Source organism: Hemicordylus capensis, chromosome 5, assembly GCF_027244095.1.
Source record: "Hemicordylus capensis ecotype Gifberg chromosome 5, rHemCap1.1.pri, whole genome shotgun sequence".
Classification (NCBI taxonomy): Eukaryota; Metazoa; Chordata; class Lepidosauria; order Squamata; family Cordylidae; genus Hemicordylus; species Hemicordylus capensis.
In genome coordinates this window covers 133,032,143-133,056,085 of record NC_069661.1, presented here as the reverse complement: position 1 = coordinate 133,056,085, position 23,943 = coordinate 133,032,143, and the positions used below count along the sequence as shown (strand labels likewise).

At 46.2% G+C, this 23,943-nt stretch overlaps 1 long non-coding RNA gene across 1 annotated transcript; it reads right to left on the bottom strand.

Annotated features, from left to right (window-relative positions):
• Nucleotides 1-4,796: 4,796 nt before the first annotated feature.
• On the bottom strand, nt 4,797-23,144 carry LOC128327638 (uncharacterized). The gene is made up of 2 exons (XR_008308715.1): nt 22,752-23,144; nt 4,797-5,239 (listed from the first exon to the last, which is right to left on the bottom strand). It is a non-coding gene; the product is annotated as an uncharacterized LOC128327638 (long non-coding RNA).
• Between the last annotated feature and the right edge of the window lie 799 nt (nt 23,145-23,943).

The following is a 23,943-nucleotide window of genomic DNA, read 5'->3' as shown; positions in this document are numbered from 1 at the left end:
AAGCCTGGGTAAATAAATGTGTCTTCATAGTGCCTTTTTAAACGTTGCCAGAGATGGGGAAGCTCTTAATTCAACAGGGTGCTCATTTCAAAGTCCGGGGCAGCAATGGAGAAGGCCTGTTCCTGCGTAGCCGCCAAGCGAGTTGATCTCAACAGTCGGTGGGGCTCATAGTGAAAAAGACATTCTCTTAAATACCCAGGGCCTAAGCTGTTTAGATCTTTATAGGTAATTACCAGCACCTTGTATTTTGCCCAGAAACCTATCGGTGGCCAGTGTAATTCTTTCAACACAGGAGTGATATGGTCTCTCCAAGATGACCCAGAGACCAACCTTGCCACTGCATTCTGGACCAACTGCAGTTTCCGGACTATATACAAAGGCAGCCCCACATAGAGCGCATTACAGTAATCCAGCCTAGAGGTTACCAGTTTATGTACCACCGTTTTGAGGTTGTTCATCTCAAGAAACGGAAGCAGCTGGCATTTCAGCCGAAGCTGATAGAGAGTACCTCTGGCCACCACCTCAACCTGGGACACCAGGAAGTGGTTCGGATCCAGAAGCACCCCCAGGCCGCATACCTGTTCCTTCTGGGGGAGCGTGACCCCATCCAGAACTTGCAGATCAATATTGTCTCCCGGGTTCTGACCCCACACAATACGTACCTCCGTCTTATCTTGATTCAGCTTCAGTTTGTTATCCCTCATACAGCCCATTACTGCCTTCAGGCAAGCATTTAGGGAGGTTATGCCTTCTCCCAATGAGGTTGACATGGAGAAGCAGATTTGGGTGTCATCAGCATCATCAGATGTTGAACGTCCTCAGATGTTCCAGAAGGATACTATGGTCAATAGTACTGAAAGACGCCAAGAGATCCAAAAGGACCAACAGAGTCACACTCCCTCTGTCAATTCCCAATTGGAGATTATCCATCAAGCCAACCAAGGCAGTCTCCAACCCATAGCCTGCCTGAAAGCCAGTTTGAAATGGGTCTAGATTATCAGTTTCCTCTAAGACCGTCTAGAGCTGGGAGGCCACCATCTTCTCAATCACCTTGCCCAGCCACAGAAGGTTGGAGTCAGGCCTGTAGTTGCTTAAGTCCGAGGGATCCAAGGCAGGCTTCTTCAAAAGTGGTCTAATAATTGCCTCCTTCAGACAAAAAGGCATCATGCCCTCCCTCAGAGGAGCATTTTTATAATATCTGCCAGGCCCTCAACAACAGCCTCCCTGCCAGATAGTATAAGCCATGTTGAGCAAGGATCAAGAGGGCAGGTGGTTGGCCGCACCATTCCGAGCAACTTGTCCACATCTTCAGGAGTCACAAACTGAAACTGATCCAGGGTCATCACATAAGAGGAGCTGCTGGATACTTCCGCATCAGACTTTGTAACAATTGTGGAGTTTGAATCTAGGTCGACCTGAATCTGAGCAATTTTGTCCACAAAAAGCTCACAGCAAGTAATTGTTGGTTCCAAGTACCAATTCAAGGGGGAAGGGGCGCACATTAGCCCCTTCACAATCCTGAACAACTCTGCTGGACATGAACTTGTGCATGAGATATGGGAGGAAAAGAATTGCTTCTTTGCCACATGTATCGCCTGAGCACAAATCTTCAAATGCACTCTGTGTAGTAATCTGTCGGATTCGAGTCGAGTCTTTCTCCACTTGCGCTCTAGTTGTCTACCTTGCCACTTCAGCCCCCGTAGTTCTTCCGTATACAAAGGGGCCAGTTTTGAAGCAGGTCTGATAGGACACTTAGGAGTGATCGTGTCCACTGCCCCGGTGAGTTGATTATTCCAGTTCCCTACCAGAGTGCCGACAGGATCAACAGCAGAGCCAACACTAAATCCCTCTAAGACTTCTCAGAATCCTATTGGATCCAATAACCCTCTCAGGCAGACCATCCTAATGCCGCCCCCAGCCGCCACCCCTGCGGAGGTGGAACATGTTCCTTAGTCCAACCTTAACCAGATGATGGCCCATCCATGGCAATGGGGAAATCACAGGAGTCCCCACCCACAGAACACCATGAAAGGCCAGATCAAGCGTGTGACCAGCATTATGTGTCGGTCCCGAGACCACTTGGGATAGACCCATAGTTGTCATGGCCAATGTGAACTCCTGAGCCGCCTCAAACAAATTGGTCCCAAAGTGAACATTGAAGTTGCCCAGCACCACAAGCCTGGGAGGCTCCAATGCTGCAAATATTTTGGCTGCAAATAATTGAGGAAAGACCATTATATGTATTGGCACAAAGTATAATAGGAATTAAAAACAGAAGGGACGTGTGTGTGTGTGTGTGTGTGTGTGTGTTGCATAGAATTGTAGTACCATCACTGGAGTATACAGGCTTGGTTTCCCTGCTGTGTCTCCACCTGTGCCATAATGATGAGCTTTTTGCTAGTGTGTAAATGGAGCAATCTACTTGGTGCCCACTGATCAGTAAAGATATATGGAAAATATATCAAATACATAAATAAATCAAATAATCTAATAATAATAAAATAACACTAATTGTTAAAAGAATGCTGAACTGAGAAATTCCTTGGGCTGTTTCAGTCGATATTTCATCCATCAAGTGATAAAGACCTATGTATGCCCTTTCAATCAAAATGCTAATGAATATTCAAATCTCAACAGCTCGGTTCTCAACTTTCAGCTGAAAAGATACCCAGTGACTTACCTAAAGGTCTGGGACCTGGTCAAGTCATTATACAGGTCAATCTCCCACAATCATCACATCTTTTGTTGGTTTATTGGCAGCTGTCCTTGGGCACACACTTCTAGGGTACACACAATACTGCCTTCTGTCCATCGAATCCAACCACAGGTGACAGTGGTTCCCTTTGTGAATGTGGTTGCATCTCTGGGGGTATGTCTAGCTTGTTGTGTCTCATAGTGCTCAACTCCATTCTCAGGAGAGCCTCTGCCAGCTGTACACTTATACACAAACAAAGCTGTACACCTGTACAAGAGGATTATACCACAACCCTTGGACAGCCGGTTCAAATGAACACAGCTCTGCACATGTGATAACCTCAGAGCAATGGTGAGAAAGCACCTGCCACAACATGACTGGTGGATGTGCCAATGTTCATCACATCCTATGAGGTTTTGGGGAAAAGATTAAAAATAACCCACTTGCCCATTTCCTTTGTGGTTTGCGTGGTAGGTAGCATCCATCATGCTCTACCACACAAACCACTTTGGTTTCTTTAGGAGCGAACAATGGGGGTGCTTTGAGTTTCCCCATTGTTCCCTATGGCCAGAATACGCTGCACTCATAGAGTGCACAATTTTGCAGCCCTGCCATGAAAAACTCTGCAGAAACACACAGTAAAAAGGAATCTGTCCCTCCCAACATTGAGCACACACATTTCAAACACAGTCCCAAAGTGGCTGGAAAAGAATCACTGGCCCAGAATCCATTGCCGGCCACAGTGTCTGAGTTGAGGTAACATCATTGATACACATGGGTTTGGTGCCGTGGGGCAGTGGTGGAATGGGGTGGTAGCAGGAGGCCCCCCTTAACTTTTTAGTTTTAAGTCATGGTGTGTGTGTGGGTGGGGGGGGACTCTGAAGCCCTTCAGGTCCAGGCACCAAAATTGTCTAGGTGAACCCCTGTTGACACACGTTACCTTCTCACACACAATTATGACACCTTACTTCCTAGCATTGCAACAGCTGCCACAGCAGCACCCTTACTTAGCAGCAAGCATAGCCATACACTTAACTAGAGCAACCTAAGCCACAATTTGACTGAGTACAAAACCTTGCGATGCATATTGCAGAGCAGAGCAGAGCAGTGAGTGAAGCCCAAGTTATTCTCAAGGACAGACATAGAGCTCATCACAGCAATCACCAAGAAATATTACACACACACATACACACACACACACCTGCTACTGTCCACTTCTTGCCACAACACTATCTCACAAACAAAACAAACCACAACTCAAGAAAGGCAGGCACCCATGGTCTGCCTTTGTCAATCTGAGATCCCACAAAACCAGATAGTTATGTCAGCAATAGCACAGCATATTATACTCAGTGCTGAGAAAAGAAAACCACAAAACCTACCTTCCTCCTCTCATGATGTATCCTCTTCAAGAGAGGCATAAGGTTTCTCTTTGCTTCTCAGTCCCTTTGAATACATTTTGACACTCCTGCCAAAGGTGCTCCCCTTCCCTCCTCCCTCCCCCCAGCCATTGGGAGCACAGTTGCCCATGACAACACTTGATTTGTATGATAAGAAACCAACCAAGAAGCAAGGAGATCACAAGCCAATCGGAAGCCAGTGCCAGAAAACCGATCAGCAAGAGAAAAACATGGCACTTGGAATGTCAAAACGAAATGGCACTCAGAATGTCAAAATGTTTCAATAGAAATGGGGTTGTTCTGCTCTGAGCTCAAAACAGGCTCTTTTAAAAGAGGGTGTTCTGCTTTGAGCTTGAAACACTTGAAATGGCCTATTTCGAGTCAGAAAGTTTCGCTATTGGAATGTTCTACACATCCCTAAAAGATAAGTTGTTACAAGACCATGGAGTGGAGTTACTTTTGAGTGCAGAAGTGGATAGGAAGCCCATGAAGAGAATTAAGGAGGAACTTTTCTCCCCTGGGGTTATGGATCTCTGGCTTCAGACAGGATATGGAAGCATGGAAGTCAATCTGGTTTCCACTCATCTCTTCTGAAGACATCAAAAATGAGATGGTAAAATCCCTGGCTGTACTATTTCTGTCTGGAAGGTTTATGTGCATGTAGGGAGTATCATGTGTATATATAGATATAGATATAGATATAGATAGATAGATATATTTTAATGCTCCCCATAATTAAAAACCAAAAAAAGCAACAATGTAGTAAACTAGCACATCGGGGGGGGAGTTTGACATAGCTCTTTCCCTGATATACTAGTTTTATTAGTTATACAAGGAAGTAAAAAAAAGGGGGGGGAGGAGTAAAAAAGAAGTTACATAGTCTAGAATTCTACTTCTTAATTCTATATAACGTGTAGAACAACTCTTACTGTAATGGTATGTATTTTAAACACACCCAAAGAATGTCTAAAGGCACTTTAAACACGCCCAAATGTCTCTGGGTACACCGGATTAGAGTTGGTATGTATCATTTTTTTCATGTATCAGTCATCATATTTCATCAGTAATTCTTCTTGGTCCGAATTGCCATCAGCCATTAGAGCAGCAACAGCTTCTGTGGCAACACTCCTTCACTTTCTTCAGCCTGTTTAAAAAAAAATAAAAATTGGAAAGCAGACATGTTGTCCCCAGGGAGAATTAAAGGAGAAGCATTAGCTTGCAAAATATATGCCAAATGAGCTAATGATTCTGACACTTCCACAATGCAAGCTTTACAAGAAGGCACGCAGACAGTGAGGTCTGTTTTTTCTATCTCATATATTTTTTTAATGGCTAAATGTTTGTAGGGAAACAAAATGGATTTATTTTTGTTCAGTCCAGGGCATAATATCAGGACTTATCCGGTTCCGGGCCCCAGGGCCTCAGACAACTAACAAAACACATCTTACTTCTGCTCTGCTAGTTCTCTGTTATGTCTTTCACGCGCAGGAAGAAAAAGGAAAAGCAGAACCCAACCAATTAAAGCACCATGGCCCTGCGATTCCTTTCTTATGGAGAAGCACATGACAGGCCTGGGGTAAGAACCCCATAGCCCCTGCTACCACATGTGACATGGATGGAGGGCTGTAACTCTCAAAACCAAGCCTGTCACAGTTGTGACTCACTAAGCTAAATGCAGACCACCAGCCATGTATTGTGGTCTACCAGGTGCTATCCAACCCCTCTCCACTGTTTTTCCAATCCCAGGCAGCCAGCCAAATGAGGAAGGATATAAAAAAAGAGACTTTTGGCACCCATAAAAAATAACAAGTTTATTCTAGCATTAATTTCATAGTCAAAAGCCTGCTTCATCAGAAGCAGAATATTGAGGGATATGTAATCTGTGCCTCCCCCCACCTCTCTCTCTCTCTCTCTCTCTCTCACACACACACACACACACACACACACACTCCTGAGTGTGGCTGCTGGGTTGCATTTTGGCTTGGCAGGTCACAGGGCTTTTATTTATTTATTTATTTATTTATTTATTTATTTATTTATTTATTTATTGAAGGGGTGCATGTGGTTTTTGTTTTGTTTTTGAGATTGTGAGTCCCTTGGCTGTAAGCTACTCTGAGCCAATGAGATAGAGTGGGATATAAATCAAATAAATAAAGTTATGTAGACATGCTCAATTGTGTGTGTGTGTGGGGGGGCGAGATTTATGTTAAACTTCAGCATTAGAATGTGAGACTGTGGTCTGCTGCCCCTGCTGAACATCTGTGGAGATTGTGTGCAGGACTGGGGCCAAGGGTGAGTGACTCTGCAGTTCCTGGTACCACCTGCCCAGCTCTGGGTGTCTTATAGGAACTCTGCCTGTGGCGGCAGGCCTGCCACTGAAGGGGAAACTCCAAAGTGGGCTGCCCCTTTGGGGGAGCCACTTCAGGGGATAATGAGAGTGAGGGCCAGGCTGCCTGGCCCTGGATTCTTTGTGGGTGTAACAATGGTTGGTGGGTATTTTTAATTTGGTTCTGTTTTAAATCCTGGGTGAGTTTAGTTTTAATGTGCCTGGGTTTGTCCAGAGGTGGGGGGACCTGGGGCTCATTTGCAGATTATGGGGCAGCAATTCTAGTTGTGGTGGGAAACAGAAGTAACATTTGCAAGTCAGCAGGCCATTGCAGGGAAAGGGAAATCAGAAACTTAATTGCTATTTTCCCTTCTGGCTGTCCTACCGGCTCTTTGTCCTTCGGGAGCAGTGCCAGCCAACCACAGAGCCTTGTCTTGCTCCTTTGCAATGTCAGGTTGGTCCAGAATAAACCTGAAGTCATCCATAATCTGATTCTGGATGAAGGGGCTGACCTGGTATGTATCACAGAGACTTGATTGGGGGAGGCTGGTGGTCCGGTCTGGTCCCAGATTCTCCCTCCAGAGTACTCTGTTGAGGAGCAGGGAAGGGGACGTGGGCGGGGAGGTGGAGTGGCTGTGGTCTACAAAAACAATATCTGCCGTGAGAGGATCCCTGTTGAAGTGTCTGACCATATTGAATGTGTGTACTTAAGTTTTGGGACCAAGACTTCTGTTGGTGTACTAATTACCCCGCTGCCCAACAGAGCCTAAGTTTGCTGACGGACTTGGTTTCAGGCCTGGTGTTGGAGTCTCCCAGGCTTGTGGTAGAGCGGGACTTCAATGTTCACTTTGGTACCAATTTGTCCAGGGTGGCTCAGGAGTTCATAGCGCTCATGATGACTATGGGCCTATCCCAAGTGGTCTTGGGACCAATGCACATTGCTGGTCACACACTTGATCTGATCTTTCACTTTGAGCAGGGTGGTATTTCATGGGTGGGGACTCCTGTGATTTTCCCATTGTCATGGATGGACCACCATCTGGTTATGGTTGGACTCACAATCATGTGAGTCCTCCCCACCTCTGTGGGGTGCCCCACCTCCACAGGGGTGAGGGGCCCATTAGGATGGTCCGACTGAGAAGGTTATTGGATCCAATAAGATACCAAATGGAGAGATTTTGTGTTGGCTCTGCCGGTGACCTTGTTGACGCCCTGGTGGAGAATTGGAACAGGAAACCCACCAGGGCAGTGGACATGATTGCTCCTAAGTGTTCTCTCTGACCTGCTTCAAAACTGGCCCCTTGGTATATGGAAGAACAACAGGGGCTGAAGTCGCGAGGTAGATGACTGGAGCGCAAGTGGAGAAAGACTTGACTTGAATCCGACAGATTATTACATAGAGCATATTTGAATAAATATGCTCAGACGATACGTGCGGCAAAGAATTCTTTTTCTATTCTTTTATACCGGTATTGCATCTGCAGGTTCACATTCGGCACAATTGTTCAGGGTTGTGAGGGGGCTAGTGTGTGCCCCTTCCCCCTTGAATCAGTACTTGGAACCAACAATTACTTGCTGAGACTTTTACATGAGTTTTTTGTGGACAAAATCTCCCATATTCAGGCCGACTTAGATTCACACTACACAATTGTTACAGTGTCTGATGTGGAGGTATTCAGCAGACCCTGTACCAGTTTCAGTTTGTGATTCCTGAGGATGTGGACAAGTTGCTCGGAATGGTGAGGCCTACCTCCTGCCCTCTTGATCCTTGCCCAGCATGGTTTAGACTATCAGGTAGGGAGGCTGTTGTTGAGGGCCTGGCAGATATTATAAAAATGCTCCTCTGAGGGAGGGCATGATGTCTTTTTGTCTGAAGGAGGCAATTATTAGACCACTTTTGAAGAAGCCTGCCTTGGATCCCTCGGACTTAAGCAACTACAGGCCTGACTCCAACCTTCTGTGGCTGGGCAAGGTGTTTGAGAAGGTTGTGGCCTCCCAGCTCTTGGTGGTCTTAGAGGAAACTGATCATCTAGACCAGGGATGTCAAACTGTGGCCCTTCTGCAGATGTTGGCCTACAACTCCCATCATCCTTGACTATTGACCACTGTGGCTGGGGATTATGAGAGTTGTAGTCCAAAAACAGCTGGAGGGCCACAGTTTGACATCCCTGATCTAGACTCATTTCAAACTTGCTTTCAGGCAGGCTATGGGGTGGAGACTGCCTTGGTTGCCCTGATGGATGATCTCCAACTGAGAATTGACAGAGAGAGTGTGTCGCTGTTGTTCTTTTTGGATCTCTTGGCATCCTTTGATACTATTGACCATAGTATCCTTCTGGAACATCTGAGGGGATTGGAGGTGGGAGGCACTGCCTTGCAGTGGTTCCACTCCTAGCTACAAGGAAATTCCAGATGGTATCTCTAGGAGACATTCTTCAAAATATGTACTTCCATATGGTGTCCTTCAGGGCTCCATATTGTCTCTGATTTTGTTTAACATCTACATGAAGCCACTGGGAGAGATCATCAGGAGATTGGGTGCAGGGTGTTATCAGTATGCTGCTGACACCTGAATCTATTTCTCCATGTCAACCTCATCGGGAAAAGGCATAACCTCCCTAAATGCCTGCCTGGAGTGATGGGCTGGATGAGGTGATGGAGGGATAACTAACATGAGGGATAACTAACTGAGGCTGAATCAAGATAAGACATGACGGAGGTAATTATTTTGTAGGGTTGAAACTCAGGAGATGATTTTGGTCTGCCAGTTCTGGATGGAGTCATGCTCTCCTGGAAGGAACAGGTACACAGTCTGGGGGTGCTTCTGGATCCAAATCTCTCCCTAGTGTCCCAGGTTGAGGCGGTGGCCAGAGGTGCTTTCTATCAGCTTCGGCTGATACGCCAGCTGCTTCCGTGTCTTAAAATGAATGACCTCAAAACAGTGGCACATATGCAGGTAACCTCCGGACTGGACTTGTGCAATGCTCTCTATGTGGGGCTGCCTTTGTACGTAGTCTGGAAACTGCAGTTGGTACAGAATGAGGCAGCCAGATTGGTCTCTGGCTCCTCTCAGAGAGCCCATATTACTCCTGTGTTGAAAGAGCTACACTGACTGCTGATAGATTTCTGGGCAAAATACAAGGGTGCTGGTAATTATCTATAAAGTCCTAAGCAGCTTAGGCCCTGGGTTTTTAAGAGAATGTCTTCTTCACCATGAATCCCATCACCTGTTGAGATCTTCTGGAGCGGTACAACTATGGTTGCCACCAGCTCATCTGGTGGCTACTCAGGGATGGGCCTCCTCCTCTGTTGCTGCCCCTGGGCTTTGGATTGTACTCCCAGTTGAGATAAGAGCCTCCCTATCCCTGGCAACTGTTAAAAAGGCACTGAAGACATATTTGTTCACCCAGGCTTTTAATTAGATTTATAGTTTTAATACTTTTAATGTTGGGTTTTAAACAATTTTAATGTTGATGATTTTAATATTTAAATGATTTAAATTATAAACCTCCCAGACATGCAAGTTTTGGGCGGTATAGAAATATTTTGAATAAATGAATGAATAAATGAATAAAATAGAATGCCACTAAATTTTACTTAATGTGAAATGTTGGGACAAATTCAAATATTCTTGCTTTAGTGAAACATCTGAAGGATTTGTGGTGAAACAAAAAGACTATGATAAGATTAGCAACATTTCCCAGTGGGGGCCTTCTACAAAATTTTAAGATTAAACTTACTTTTACCTAAAGCAAAATGTATGTTGAATTTGAAGTTTCTGGAATTTTGAGGGAAGAAAAAGATATTCTGAGTACCATTTCTCAGGTGGATCTGCCACTTCCCTATGCAGCACTGCAACACCTTTGCAACATCAAATACATTCAGCTCTAATGTACTTTCCTACTCATATATCAGATAGTCCAAGGACTGCATATTTAAGTGAACTGCCCCAGTTGCTCAGGTGATTAAAGAAAGCTCTGTTCTGGATTGCTTTGCTGTTGGAAGCCTGATTGATAGTTATAAGCAGCAATGTTGCCCAGCTGTTGTGAGCACTCTCTCTCTCTCTCTCAAACCTGTGTCTGGGCTGTACCGCTTCAGACTCTAGGTGGAGGCTCATATAATTGAATGCTCCTCAATACAGAAAATTCCCTCCATACAGAAAACTAGATACTTAGGATTCAGGTTCTAGCCTAGCCTTCTGCCTAACATACTTGTCTTAAGTGTGCAGTGATTTGTGTGTATGTGCATGGTGTGTGATCTTTCACATGCACACGTGTGCACAATTTATGCTGTTTGTGTGTGGGCAGCTTCACACATCATGCTGAAGCCCATGCTCAGCTGAAATGCTGGTTCCTGAAGCGTACACAGGAGCCTGACTTCATGTCGGATGGGTATTCCAACATTGGATGTGTCATGTGAATCTGCCAATGTTGGTGTGCCCCACCATATTTGTAGTTTTGAACCTGACCTCTGTAACCTGCTACGTTACAAATCTATGTTATAGGTGTCAGATTCAGATTTGGAACCACAAGTAGGGTGGAACATGCAGACATTGGTGGATTTGCACAACACGCTCAATGTTGGCATGCCCATCTTGACACCCGAAGCTGGGCTCCTGTGTGCACTCTGGGAACTGGTGGTTCAGCCAAGCGACAGCTTCACCAGGACATTTGAAGCTGCCGTGTGTGTGTGTGTGTGTGTGTGTGTATTTTTGTGTGTGTGTTCGGAGAACATTCAATTATGTGAACCAGCTTTTTAAAATGATACAGCCTAGACACAGGTTTACCACTTCTGTGAGGACTAGTTTAGGTGGAATTGGCTTTTGAGTAAACAGACAGGATAGTGCTGCAAGATGAGAAGGAGAGCTGGTCTGGTGGTAAAGTAAAGTTGTGCTGTAGAATACAGGAGGGGTTTACCATTGCCATCTCCTGCCCAGTATGAGATGAAGCCTTTCGTAGGAAGCATGAATTGTCTCATTGCTAAGCTGGGTCTTCCTTGGTTTGCATTTGGATGGGTGACTATATGTGAGTGCTGTAAGATATTACCATTAGGAGATGGGGCCACAGCTCCTAGAAGAGCATCTGAGATCCCAGGTTCACTCTCAGATAGGGCTGAGAGAGACCCCTGCCTGAAACACTAGAGAGCCACTGTCAGTGTAGACCAGGGCTGCTCAACTTCAGCCCTCCTGCAGATGTTGGCCTACAATTCCCATAATCCCTGGTTATTGACTGCTGTGGCTGTGGATTATGGAAGCTGTAGTCCAAAAGCAGCTGGAGGGCTGAAGTTGAGCAGCCCTGGACTATAGAGAATTCTGAGCTTAATGGACCAATAGTCTGACTTAGTATATGGCAATTTCCTATGTTCCTAGGATGAGTTTCTGCTGTATCTTTTGGTAATGTTATGGATTTGTGCTGGTTGCTGTGTAATTCTATATTTATTGAAGGCATTATGTTGTATTGATTGATAGTCACTTTGATTGAATTATTGATTGGTAGTCACTCTGCATATATTAGAAATTGTGATTCATGACCATGAGTACAAGGTTAAATTCATTGACTTGGCAACAGCAAAGCACACTCCTTATAGGCTATTTACCTTTTGCAATCAACTATGAGGCTATTTAGGCATTAAGAGAAAACCATATTTCCCCATGACCTTTCATGGCCATGGCACCCATTAAACAAGCAGTACAATCCTAGGCATGTTTACTCAGAAGTCCCACTGTGTCACTCTCAGGTAACTATGCATAGGATTGTAGCCCTAATGTGTTAATTAATTGTGTTTTTGTTTATTTTAGAACATATTTATTATTGGCCCACATGCTGCACAAGAGCACAAAGTTGAAGCAAAGGCTTTGCCCTCACAGGGAGCCTTGAGACCAGTTGCTCCACGCCCAGCATGTGGAGAGGGGGACTGAGAAGTTATTTTTGCTTCTCTCCTGTCCTCTCTCCTTGCTCTTTGCAGTGCCAGAAATATGTCTATGAGAAATATGCAGCCCTCAAGGACATATTTCTGGCAGCAACAAGGGTTTTTGCAGGGAGGGGAGAGAAGCAAAAATGGCTTCCCAATCCTTATCCCCGCATTCTGGGCTGCGGAATGAGCCTTTAATGCAACTGCTCTCAAGGCTCCCTGTGAGGGCAAAGCCTTTGTTCCACCCTTGTGCAGCATTTGTGCCACTATTGTAGTTGTTGTTATGTCACCCATTATGGCTGCTTTACAAGGAATAAGAAGACAGGTCCCTGGCTCAAGAAGCATACCCTTCCTTTCAAAAAGCGCTCAAGGTGGCTTATAGCAGAGCGATAAAATAAAATAATTGAAATAAATAAAACAGCACCACTGAAATCCACAGAAAAAAATAATAATCACAAGCACAGGAGGAAAAATCTGAAATACAGTATTGGAATCTCAGCAGCCCAAAATCTGGCCTGGTGAAATAAGAAATCGATATATATATTTCTCTTAGGCATACCCACTGCTAATCCCAGGCGTGGCAGCTCTTGCGAGAATTCGCAAGCAAGCTTCCTGCAGGGGAAAAGGAAAGTGGCAGTGCTGGAGGCAAGGCGGGAAACAAAAAGGTTGTGGTCGTGGGGACAAAATGGTGGGGGTGGGAGAAAATGGTGGCGGGGATAGGCAGAGGGAGAGAATGGCAATGGCGGCAGGAAGGAAAAAATGGCAGCGGTGGGCAGGAGAAGAAAATGGAGGCGGTGGGTGGTTAAGAAAGCATTGACGGTGGGGGAAGAAAGCACCAGTGGTGGGGGGCAGGGGACACTAGAGGTGCAGATGCTCTGCGCACGGCCCAGCTAGTATGTATTATTGGCCCAAAAGTGCATTTCTTTTGGAAGGAGTTCCATAGCTAAGAGGCCACCACTCCTATCTATCCCCAAAATAGCAGTTTTCCAGTTGCTGTTGCTGGTGTCTACCTTGTGGCTTGTTTGTTTTCTTTTTGTTTAGATTTGTTTGTTTGTTTGTTTGTTTGTTTAGTTAGTTAGTTAGTTAGATTTATATGTCGCCCTACTCCTATAGGACTCAGGGCGGCTTACAAGCAAAAACGTACACAGCAACACAATTCCATAAAATATATCTTACATAACCTCATAAACCACAACCCCATTCCACATGACATAATAACCATGGATTACAAGATCACTCTACGACCAGCTATTTCAGCGACCGAACACCCAGTGGAAAATTTCAGTCTTACATGCCTTACAGAGAGCCAACAGATCATGGAGAGTTCTGATATTATCCGGGAGACCGTTTCATAGAGCCGAGGCCACTACTGAGAAGGCCCTAGCTCTCGTTGATTGCAGTTTAATATCCCTAGGGCCTGGGATCACCAAGACATTACTTGGGGTACCTGTGATTCCCTCTCTAAATGACTGGTTTTTGAAGCTATGGGATTATGCATCAATTTTGAAAATCTCAGCTTACAAGAAGGGTCTCTCTTCTGAGTCATTTATGTCTGTTTGGGAGCCTTTTATAAATTACAACATCCAACAAGGTCTCCATTTGTTCCCAGTGTCGGGATTTGATTTATGATCTTCTGTGTACACAAGGTAAACACGGCATAAAATACTGCAGAAAGGGGTGTTTTGCCGTTTGTTAACTCGGCTTTTTTTTATAGAAATGACTTTTTTTTTTTACTCAATAGAACTGGTTGCTGTTGTTTCTTTATCATTCTTATCTGTAATTATGGGATGTTAGGTTGCTTTTTTATTCAGTTTTATGTTCTTTTGTGTATACAAGGTAAAAATGGCATAAAACATTGCAGAAACGGATGTTATTCCATTCGTTAACTTGGCATTTTTATCGAAATGATTCTTTTTTACTCAATAGAACTGGCTTTTTATCATATCTGTAATTGTGAAATGTTAGGTTGTTTAATTAGTTATCAAACTATGGGCGGTGAAAAGTGGGAAGAGGTTGCTGTTTCTTTTCCTTTTTTGAAATTTGTATTGCTTGATATTTTCAAATACTATTGTTGTAGCTCTCCTTTATCTACTTTTTATTTTGAAAATTAAAATTCTATTTAAAAAAAAGACATTACTTGTGGCTGATCTCAGGACTCGGCGAGGGACATATCGAACAAGTCGGTCTTGGAGGTATGGAGGACCCATACCATGTAGGGCTTTAAATGTTAAAGTTAATGTCTTCAACTTAATCCGGGACTCAATGGGCAACCAGTGCAGCTGAATGAGCAAAGGTGTCACATGTGCTCGCCAAGGCGCCTTAGTAAGGACCTTGGCCGCTGCATTCTGCACCAGTTGCAATCTCCGAGTTAGGCGCAGTGGCAACCCCACATTAAGCAAGTTGCAATAATCTAACCCAGAAGTGACCATCGCGTGGATCACAGTGGCCAAATCCGGAGGGGACAGATAAGGGGCCAGCCGCCGTATTTGGCGTAACTGAAAAAAGGCCTTTCTAGTGACCTCCATGATCCGAGCCTCCATATTCAAAGAGGCATCAAAAATCACACCCAGGCTCTTTACGCTAGGCTGATTGTGATCCCCTTTGGGACAAGAAGCCATCTTGATTCTTTTTCTATTTAAATGGCTTTGAGAATGTTTCTGTTCAAAAGTGGTATAGTCCTCCTCCTCCTCCTCTTCATCATCATAATCTCTAAATAGCAGACATGGTGCCCCAATCCTGACTGAGAACATAGCTTTTAACCTTTTGCCCCCACTGCAGTCCTAATCCAGATTCACCACCCCCCACTTGCTAATTAGTGGGTGGGCGGAAATCAACATAACATGCAGTTGGCTCCGAGTCACCAGAAAAATGCCCCTACATCTTCAAAGCACCCTCAGTTGTGACCTTGCTATGCTGGAACATTATGAAGAAGGCTTTCCTTCACAATGCCACATTCAAAATTTGTATAACCTCTATAAGGGGGAGGGGGCATGCAATCTGTCTTCATGCCAGGAGTTTGTACATAGGCCAAGGCAGGGGGGATATGAATGCTGTACTACAGATGACGACGACAACAACAACAACAACAACAATTATTATTTTTGTCAGTTTTTGACCATAATAAGGCCTACAAAGTGAGGTACAATTAAGTAAAAATATAATAATGAACATAACACAATCAAATACAAATTAAAACAAAACCAACAGCATTCAAGTGGCAAAGACCTAATGCTATTGCAGAGGAATGGAAGAGGATTGTGTGAGCATACCTAGTGTAGTGTAGTGGCTAAGAGAGTGAGCCATAAATTAGGAGGGTTTGTGCTGAACATGCCAGCTTTGCTATGAACTCATGAGATGGCTTTTGGAAAGCCATTATTTTCTCTGCCTCAGCCCTCATCTGCATAACAGGGATAGTCAAACTGACAGGGTGGTTTTATGGGCATTAACAAGATAATAGGCTTGTTCACATGACCCTCTGGAGGTGGGTAGACGGTCAGGATTGCTCCTACCTCATGACTCCAAGATGACCTGAACTTCTGTTAGGGTTTGCAAACCCGACAACCAAATGACTGAGGCTCTGGCAGAGGACTTCATTGAAATCAGGAGCTGCAAGTATTCGCCCTGCTTTAGATGGCCCTCGAAACACGCCCTTGCCTTCTCAGCATGAGCTGTTCCACCAGAAGTCTGGGAAAACCTCATGATGACATTGGCTCCTCCCTGCTCCTCCCTCCTCCTCTGGCCACAGAACTCTGTGGTAGCCATGTGGGATCAGCAGGGGGCATGGCGTCCTGCTGAGTGAAAAGGCTGTGTGCCACACAACTGGGGGGGAAGGCAGGAAAGGATCCTTCTCTTCCTACATCAGTTAAGAGCAGGGTAGACCCTGGGTTGCCCAGGTTTAAAAAAGCTGAGTTGGAGGGTTTCCCATGGTTCCATTCAAGCCTGAACAGCAGGGTTTACTGCCTCCCCCTGAAACGGATGTTTGTGAGAACAGCCCCAATATATGTGAAACAGTTTTAATCCCCAACTCTCTCTCTCTCTCTCTCTCTCTCTCTCTCTCTCTCTCTCTCTCTCTCTCTCTCTCTTCAAGCACTTCTGTTTTGGTACAGATAGTCTCAGGGCTAAGTAAACTATTATTAGACTCAATTTTATTGCCGGTTTATTGATTTTACTCTCATGGTTGCTGATTTTATCATTTTTATTTTATATTCCACTTTGTTAAATATGCTTAGAGTTGCTTTAATATTTATCATTTGCTCTTTTTGCTCAGTGAGATGTGTTGTGGGTCTGGTGCAGACTGAAAGGTGAGCTCTGAATTAAGTAAGTTAAAAAAAAATAAACAAATTATATCACTCCCAGGTGAAAACCATCAAACCCCCCTTACCTGTCTGGTGGGCGTGATATTTTTATTGCATTGCTGGATGCAAATGGTTGGCACTGGGTGTATGTGATAATATTTTAAAATGTCTAAGACCTTTTCAGTAATCTCTATACTGCTGTACAGAGGCTGCTATAAAGGCTGTCCTTTTTCTCGCAATGTGAAGAAGAAACATGTGGAGAAGAGCTGGCTTGGCCTGGTACACACCCTGATGACTAAGGCCTCTGATTAACAGGGAAGGTGGTTTGGGAGAATCTTGTAGACCTTCTTTTCCTGGGGCCCAAGTGAGCCTCAGGGCAACCTTGCCTGTCTTAACCACATGTTCCTCAGAACACCAGTGTCTTCCAGATTTAGAAAAGCTCCAAGGGAAAGGAAACTCCTCAGAATCAAGAGGCAGGCATGTGGAGGACCCACAGCCCTGTTGCCATCATTGTCATCACACCAGAGAGGGAAAAGGAAATGGGCTGCAGCTTCATTTCCCTTCCTGGCATGGTAAAAATGATAGCCCACAGCCCTGTTGTCTAGGCAGTTGAGTCCGCATTGCCTGCCTCTTGGCTTTGATGCAGCTTTTCAGTGACTGCCCCCATAAGTAGTGACGCACCCCATGGTTCTCACTGTCCCAAGATGGCCTCCAGATATATAATCACTGAATGGAATTCACTTTCACAGGGTGGTGATGCCACCAGCTTTGATGGCTTTAAAATGATTAGATGAGTCCATGAAAGGCAGGCCATCAACAGTAGGGATGTGCACAAAACAGATTTCATGTTTTGTTTTGAGCTCGAAACGAAATGCAGATGGCCAGAATGTTTTGAGTATTTCAGCCATATGGAACAATGGGGAAACTCTAAACACCCCATTGTTCCCCATAGGTACCACTAGGGACACCAAGTGGGTTGTGTGGTAGGACATGATGGGTGCTACCTACTACCCAACCCACAAAAGAAATGGGCAAGTGGGCGATTTTAAATAAATTTTTAATGGGGAGATCTTAGTTCAAATCCCCATTCAGCCATGAAACTCAAGGGGTGACTCTGGGCCAGTCACTTATTTCTCAGCCTAACTTACCTCACAGCATTGTTGTGAGGACAACACAATCATGTACCTCACTCTGGGCTCCTTGGAGGAAGAGCAGAATATAAATGTAAAAAGAATAAAAATAAAATAAAATAATGCTGCTGCTGCTGCTGCTACTACTACTACTACTATAAATAAATAAATAAATAAATAAATAGAAAAATAGGATCACTGACCCAGAATCCGGTGCCAGCCACAGTGCCTGCACTGCAGTTACATCACTGGCACAAGTTGCTCTCTCTCATGCAATTCTGACTCCTTATTTTCTAGCATTGCAACAGCTGCCACAGCAGCAAGTATAGCCATAAGCTCAACTAGAGCAACTTCATCCACATTTTGATTGAGTACAAAACATTGCAATGCACACTGCAGACCAGACCAGAGCAATGAGTGAGGCACAAGTTAGTCTCAAAGCCAGACATGGAGCTCATCATAGCAATTACCAAGAAATGAGAGCGAGGGGGGGGGGGGGGACACTGCCCATTTCTTGCCACAACACTATCTCACAAACAAAACACAACTCAAGGAACACAGGGAGGTACACAAGTTCTGCTATTGTCAATCCAGCAAAACCAGATAGTTATAACAGCATATTAATATAACACCATAGCATATTAATGCTGATAAAACCACAAAATCAAACCTCCCTTCCTTCCTCCCTCCCTGCCACAGAGAGACAGGACGACAGAGCAGTCGTGACCTGGGCAGCTCGAAACAGACCCTTTATTTAAGGGGTGTTCTGTTTCAAGCTGGAAACACTCAAAATGGCCCATTTTAGTTGAAATGTTTCGAGGTCTCCATGTATACATTTGCAAACGAGGGGATGGCCATCACATTCATGCTATGCTTGTGAGCTTTCAGAGGATCAGAATATTTCTAATTGTTTCCATGTGGGTATCTCATGCCTGGGACATGAGAGCAGGTATGTGATTCATGCAGATCTGAATAACTGCTGCACATTGCATGCTTGTTAGCTGCAATTAGTTTAGTTCAGGGATTCTCAAACTTGGGTCCTCAGGTGTTATTGGACTTCAACTCCCATAATCCCCAGCCTCAGTGGCCTTTGGTTGGGGATTATGGTAGTTGAAGTCCAATAACACCTGAGGACCCAAGTTTGAGAATCCCTGGTTTAGTTGCACAGTATATATTCCCCGTTTGAAAGCGCATGCATCTCTCCAAGCAGTAGGGATGTGCATGAATCTATTTTTTCATTTTGATTTGTACCGGAATAAAAACACCCCAATTTGTTTTGGGTCCGAATCTGACCCCCCCCCCCCGAATCACCCCAGATTTGATTTGTACCTGAATTTTCCAAATCCAAATCCAAATCCGAATTGATTTAGATTTTAAAAAGGGTCCCAGGACCAAAAGAGTGGGGGTGGTAGTGCCCAATGGGTGAAAGCTACCACCCAAATTTCAAAGAAATTGGGCAAAGGGGTGATTTTCAAAGACTTTTTGAAGTGTATGCATCTTTAATATATTTCCTATAGGGAATAATGGGGATTCCAGTAAACTTATAGCTCCATGGGGGGGGGGGCACTGAAGTGTCCCAAAGCTGGTTGTGGTGGGTGGTAATGCCCAATGGGTGCAAGGAAGCTGCCACCCAGATTTCAAAGAAATTGGGCAACGGGCTGATTTTTAAAGAGTTTTTCAAGTTGGCCTGTATTTGGGGCAGATTTGGGGAAGAAAGGGGGCTTTGGAGGCAGAATAGAGGGTCAGGTGGTAGTGCCCCAATGGGTGCCTGCTACTATCCAGATTTCAAAGAAATTGGGCAAAGGGCTGATTTTTAAAGAATTTCTGAAGTTTGCACATCTTTAATCTTTTCCCCCATAGGGAATAATGGGGGTTTCAGCAGCCCCATTACTCCACTTGGGGGGCACAGGGGTGGCCCAGATTGAGTGGTGGTGTAGTGCACAAAGGGTACCAACCACCCCCATACCCACAAGCCCATGGGGTACTGGGTTTTGTTGTTTCTGAGGTATTCTGAGTGTAGATTCTCTGGCAGCAAATGAGACTGGATGCATTGTTTGTCACTGAAAATGAATCTACTCTCAAAGCCCGGATCAGTGTAGCTGCCTCAGTACACAAGGTGTTCGTGGCAGCATAGAATGGCTCAAGTACTAAGACCAGCTCGGAAATGAGCTGCCAGTCCTCGGTGGACAGGTCACACACATCCTAGCCTCTTCTCCTCTGCACTCCAGATGTGCTCGACCAGGAGATCCCACCACCTGGGCAGCTCATCAGGGGTGACAGCTCTGCCCTTCATCCTTGGGTCACAGATGCATGCCAGGACATGCCATGCAGATGCACCCAAGGGTGTCATGAGCCATTCCACTACCCCAGTCCTCAGCTGATCTGCCAGGGTGACTGCATCCCAGTGGTCAGAGTGGCCTAGAGATCACCCATAGTCTTCTCGAGGAGAAGATGGGTGGGCAAAGCACGGCTCAGCATAGCTGCCTCAGTACACAAGCTGTTTGTGGCAGCATAGAACGGCTTGAGTACTAAGACCAGCTCGGAAATGAGCTGCCAGTCCACAGTGGACAGGTCGCACACATCCAAGCCACTACGCCTTGCCAGGCTGTGGCTGGCTCCCTCTTGCTCCTACAAGTGCTGGAGCAAAAGAAAGGTGGAGTTCCACCGGGTAGGAACATCCTGGGGGATCAGATGTTCAGGCATGCCCAGCTCAATCTGCCTGGCCTTGCCTTTTCGCTCCAGTGGAAGTGGCCAGCCATCTTGTGGCACTGGTCCACAAGAGCAGCCATGGAAGTAGCAGGTTCTGGGGCAGGAACTAAACCTAACCTCTGCTGGCACTTAGACTTCACCTCCTTAAGCCCAAGTGCATCCTGCACCACCAGATTCAAAGTGTGTGCAGCGCAAGTGATGTGCACAAATTGAACATGCCTGGCCGTCTTACTAATGTTGGCTGCGTTGTCAGTGACCATGAAGTCTCGGCGGAGGTTTCGCTCCCCGGCTAGCCAAGTCCCCACCTGTTGGTCCATGATCGCTGACAACTCATCTGACAGGTGGGTCTGTGTCCATTGCCTCCACATGCAACACTGCCCAAAAAGGCTTGCCTGCATAGGAGGAGATGGATACTGCTCCAGCAGAGCCGGATGTCCCCTCGCCCTCATGCCTCTACCAGTGGGCTGTTGGGGACATGAAGGCAGTGTGCAGCCCATGGAGGCTCATCCAGAGATCCGCAGTCAAGTACACACTGTTGCTGGTCCTGGCTGCATGCAACCGGGCCAACACAGCCTCCCTGCATGCATGGTACAGGGAGGGCACCACCGTCCTACTGAAGGTGGTGTGTGAGGGGATTTTGTACTCTGGGGCAAGCAGCTGGAGCAGACGGCGGAAGCCGACATTCTCCACGATATTAAATGGCTGATCGTCCAAAGCCATCATCTCCCAAATGGCCCTGGTAACCACATATGGTTTGGGACGATCAGACCAATTCCCCAGAGGCTGCACCCACCGCTCAGTCAGCTTTTCCTGCCTAGGAGCAGGAGCCACTGACTGCCTGCTGCTAGTGCTAGAGGAGGCACTTGGCCCAGTGCCACTGCCAGCAGAGGTTTGAGTGCCAGGGTGCTGCCGCAGGCACAACAGCAGACCCATTGTGCTGAAGTGCTTAGGGTTCTTGCCCCTGCTAACAAGTGCCTTGCAGTGGGTGCAGGCAGCATAGCTGGGCTCACCAGGGCAAAGCTCAACGTGATCCCACACCACACTGCTGGACTCTCCTGCGACACCGGGCCGCTCAGGTGGTGGCACTTCTGCTGGTTCCTTCTGGCGCACGCCACCACCACTGCCTTCAGAGCTGGCCTGGGAAGTCTCAGGGACAGGAACCACGGGGCTTCCTCCTGGGCCTCCTCAGGTGCAACCTTGCGGCCCCCACCCCACACAGGGACCAGTGGGGAGGGCAGTAAGGTGGATCTGGCTGGACTGGCAGCCGGCTCCACTTACACCACCTCCACATCTGCCATGGGAAGAACTTCTTCCCTGGCAGGGGAGGCCCTCCCCTCCAACTGCTGCCCGGCCGCAGGCTCTGGCGTAGGGCCAGGCAGATAATAGAAGTCCAGCCTGCGCACCAAAGCAGGGGCGGGGGTGACTCAGGGAATAGGTTCCTGTTGCTGCCCCCACCATGACCAGCAAGAAAACCCTTCCCCTACCTGGCACTCTTCTGCCTCTCCCAGCCATTTCTTTTGGGGCTTCTTTTTAAAACCCTGACTTAAAAAACAGCAACAACTTTTTAAAAAGAATTGGAGGGCAAGGGACAGAAGTGGAGTGAGTGTCTCAGGGAAGGAGACACTCCGTTGGGAGAAGGGCCAAGAACAGGGGCTGGGCTGACTTCAGCAGAGTGTGCCCCCTGCCGTTGGGGGTGGTGATGGTAAGGGAGGAGGCTAGAATCTGTGCCCACTGCCCACTCAGAGCCTGGGTTGAGCTTGGCACAGGGAACAGACAGGCACAATATAGGCTGCTGTTGCTGGACTACTGGCCTGGGGTGATGGCTGAAGGCTTTGCTTGTTTAGAGCAAGGTTGGGGGTGGGGTGGATGGTAAATGGGCGTAGTGAGAAGGCTGGAGTGTGTGCCCACTCAGAGCCTGTAGGCTGTTGGGCAGAGAATATTAATAATTCTATATATATTATGGGCACAGATGGCTGGAACACAGGCTTCTGTTTTTTAAAAATGAAAAAAAATCTTTGGAATGGGGAAAAAAAAGACAGAATTGTTTTTTTAAACCACAAGGCTATGCTACCCTTCTAACCACCTACTAGTACTAGCTAACAGGGATCCCTCCCACAGGCAGAACCCCTATTTAAACCTCTAAACTAAGTAACACACAACTTTTTAAATTCAATTGCAATCCAAAACCTCCCTCCAAACAGGAAAAAAAACCCCAAGAATTCACAATTCCAGAGATGTGTGTGTGTGTATAGTGTGGTGTGTGTGTTAAAATAAATGGGTACTCACTGAGCCTAAGGCTTTACCCACGTTGCGTCCAGTATTCCACTTCTGTGGACTGGTCTCTACTCTTTCTTCTTCATTCTTCAGATGGGGAGGTGCGGGGGCTGGGACAAAAGCCTGGAAAATCTGGGGGGAAGAGGTGGCCAGTGGCCGCCAGGTGGCCAGTGGCCACAGGCACTCTGGGGCTGGGGACTGGCACAGGCAGGCAGGGGTGAAAAAAAGAATCAGATGGAATTATCTTTTCTTCTCTAGGATTCTCTTTTTCTCTACAAAAAAGCAATTAATGCAGCAGAGAATCCACCCCAGGCTGGCACAGGCAGACTGGGTGGCACTGGCAAGCAAGGCAGGCTAGCAAGCCAGAACAATAGGCAAGACAAAGCAAAGCTCTCACTCTCTCTTTTCTTCCACAAGGCAGAAAGGCAGAATGGTGGCTGCTGCCGCTTTAAATCCCTTTGAAAATCCCTCCTTAAACTCCCCCTCACCCTTGCCCCTTCTTCGACCTTCCCCTGGCCAATGCGGGGTCATTTAGCACTTGCAAGAGCAAAAGAGCCAATCAGGAACAAGGAGACAACTGTCAGCAGATCAGCCCATGCTTTCGCTTACCAATCTGAAACCTGGAAGGGCAGGAAATTCAAATTGATGTCAAACACAAAATGGAGACTACACACAGATATAGCCACAAAATTGAGGTCTAAAACAACAAAATATTCTGATCCAAAATTCGGTTGATTTGTTTTGTGCACAAATCTTTCAGGACTTGCAATCGGGTGATTTCTTTTGTGCCCAAATCGCCTGAAACGGCCTGATTCAGGTACAGATCGTTCTATACCCAAAACGTTCCACACATCCCTACCAAGCAGTATAGCGCCAATCTGAATCATTGAGACTGTTCACACGAGCAGCCCTACCCAGGCTTAAGCAGCCCTACCTGGTTTAAAGTGCCAAGGCTCATCCTGGCACTGCCTTCTTGGACAGCCTGGGTAAAAGGGTGCAAGTGCATCCTTTTAACTAGGTACGCGGTTGTATATATGCTTGGACTGCAGGCAGCCTGAGCAGACAAAGAGTCTGGTGCCTAGAGCGCTCAGCTTGAGGAGAAATCCTTCCATGCACCACGCTCCTTGTATGGCACATTCAGAGGCCCGGCTTCATTTTCCTGCCCAACCTGCTCAGAGCAGTGTGGATCAGGTGAGCACGTGAG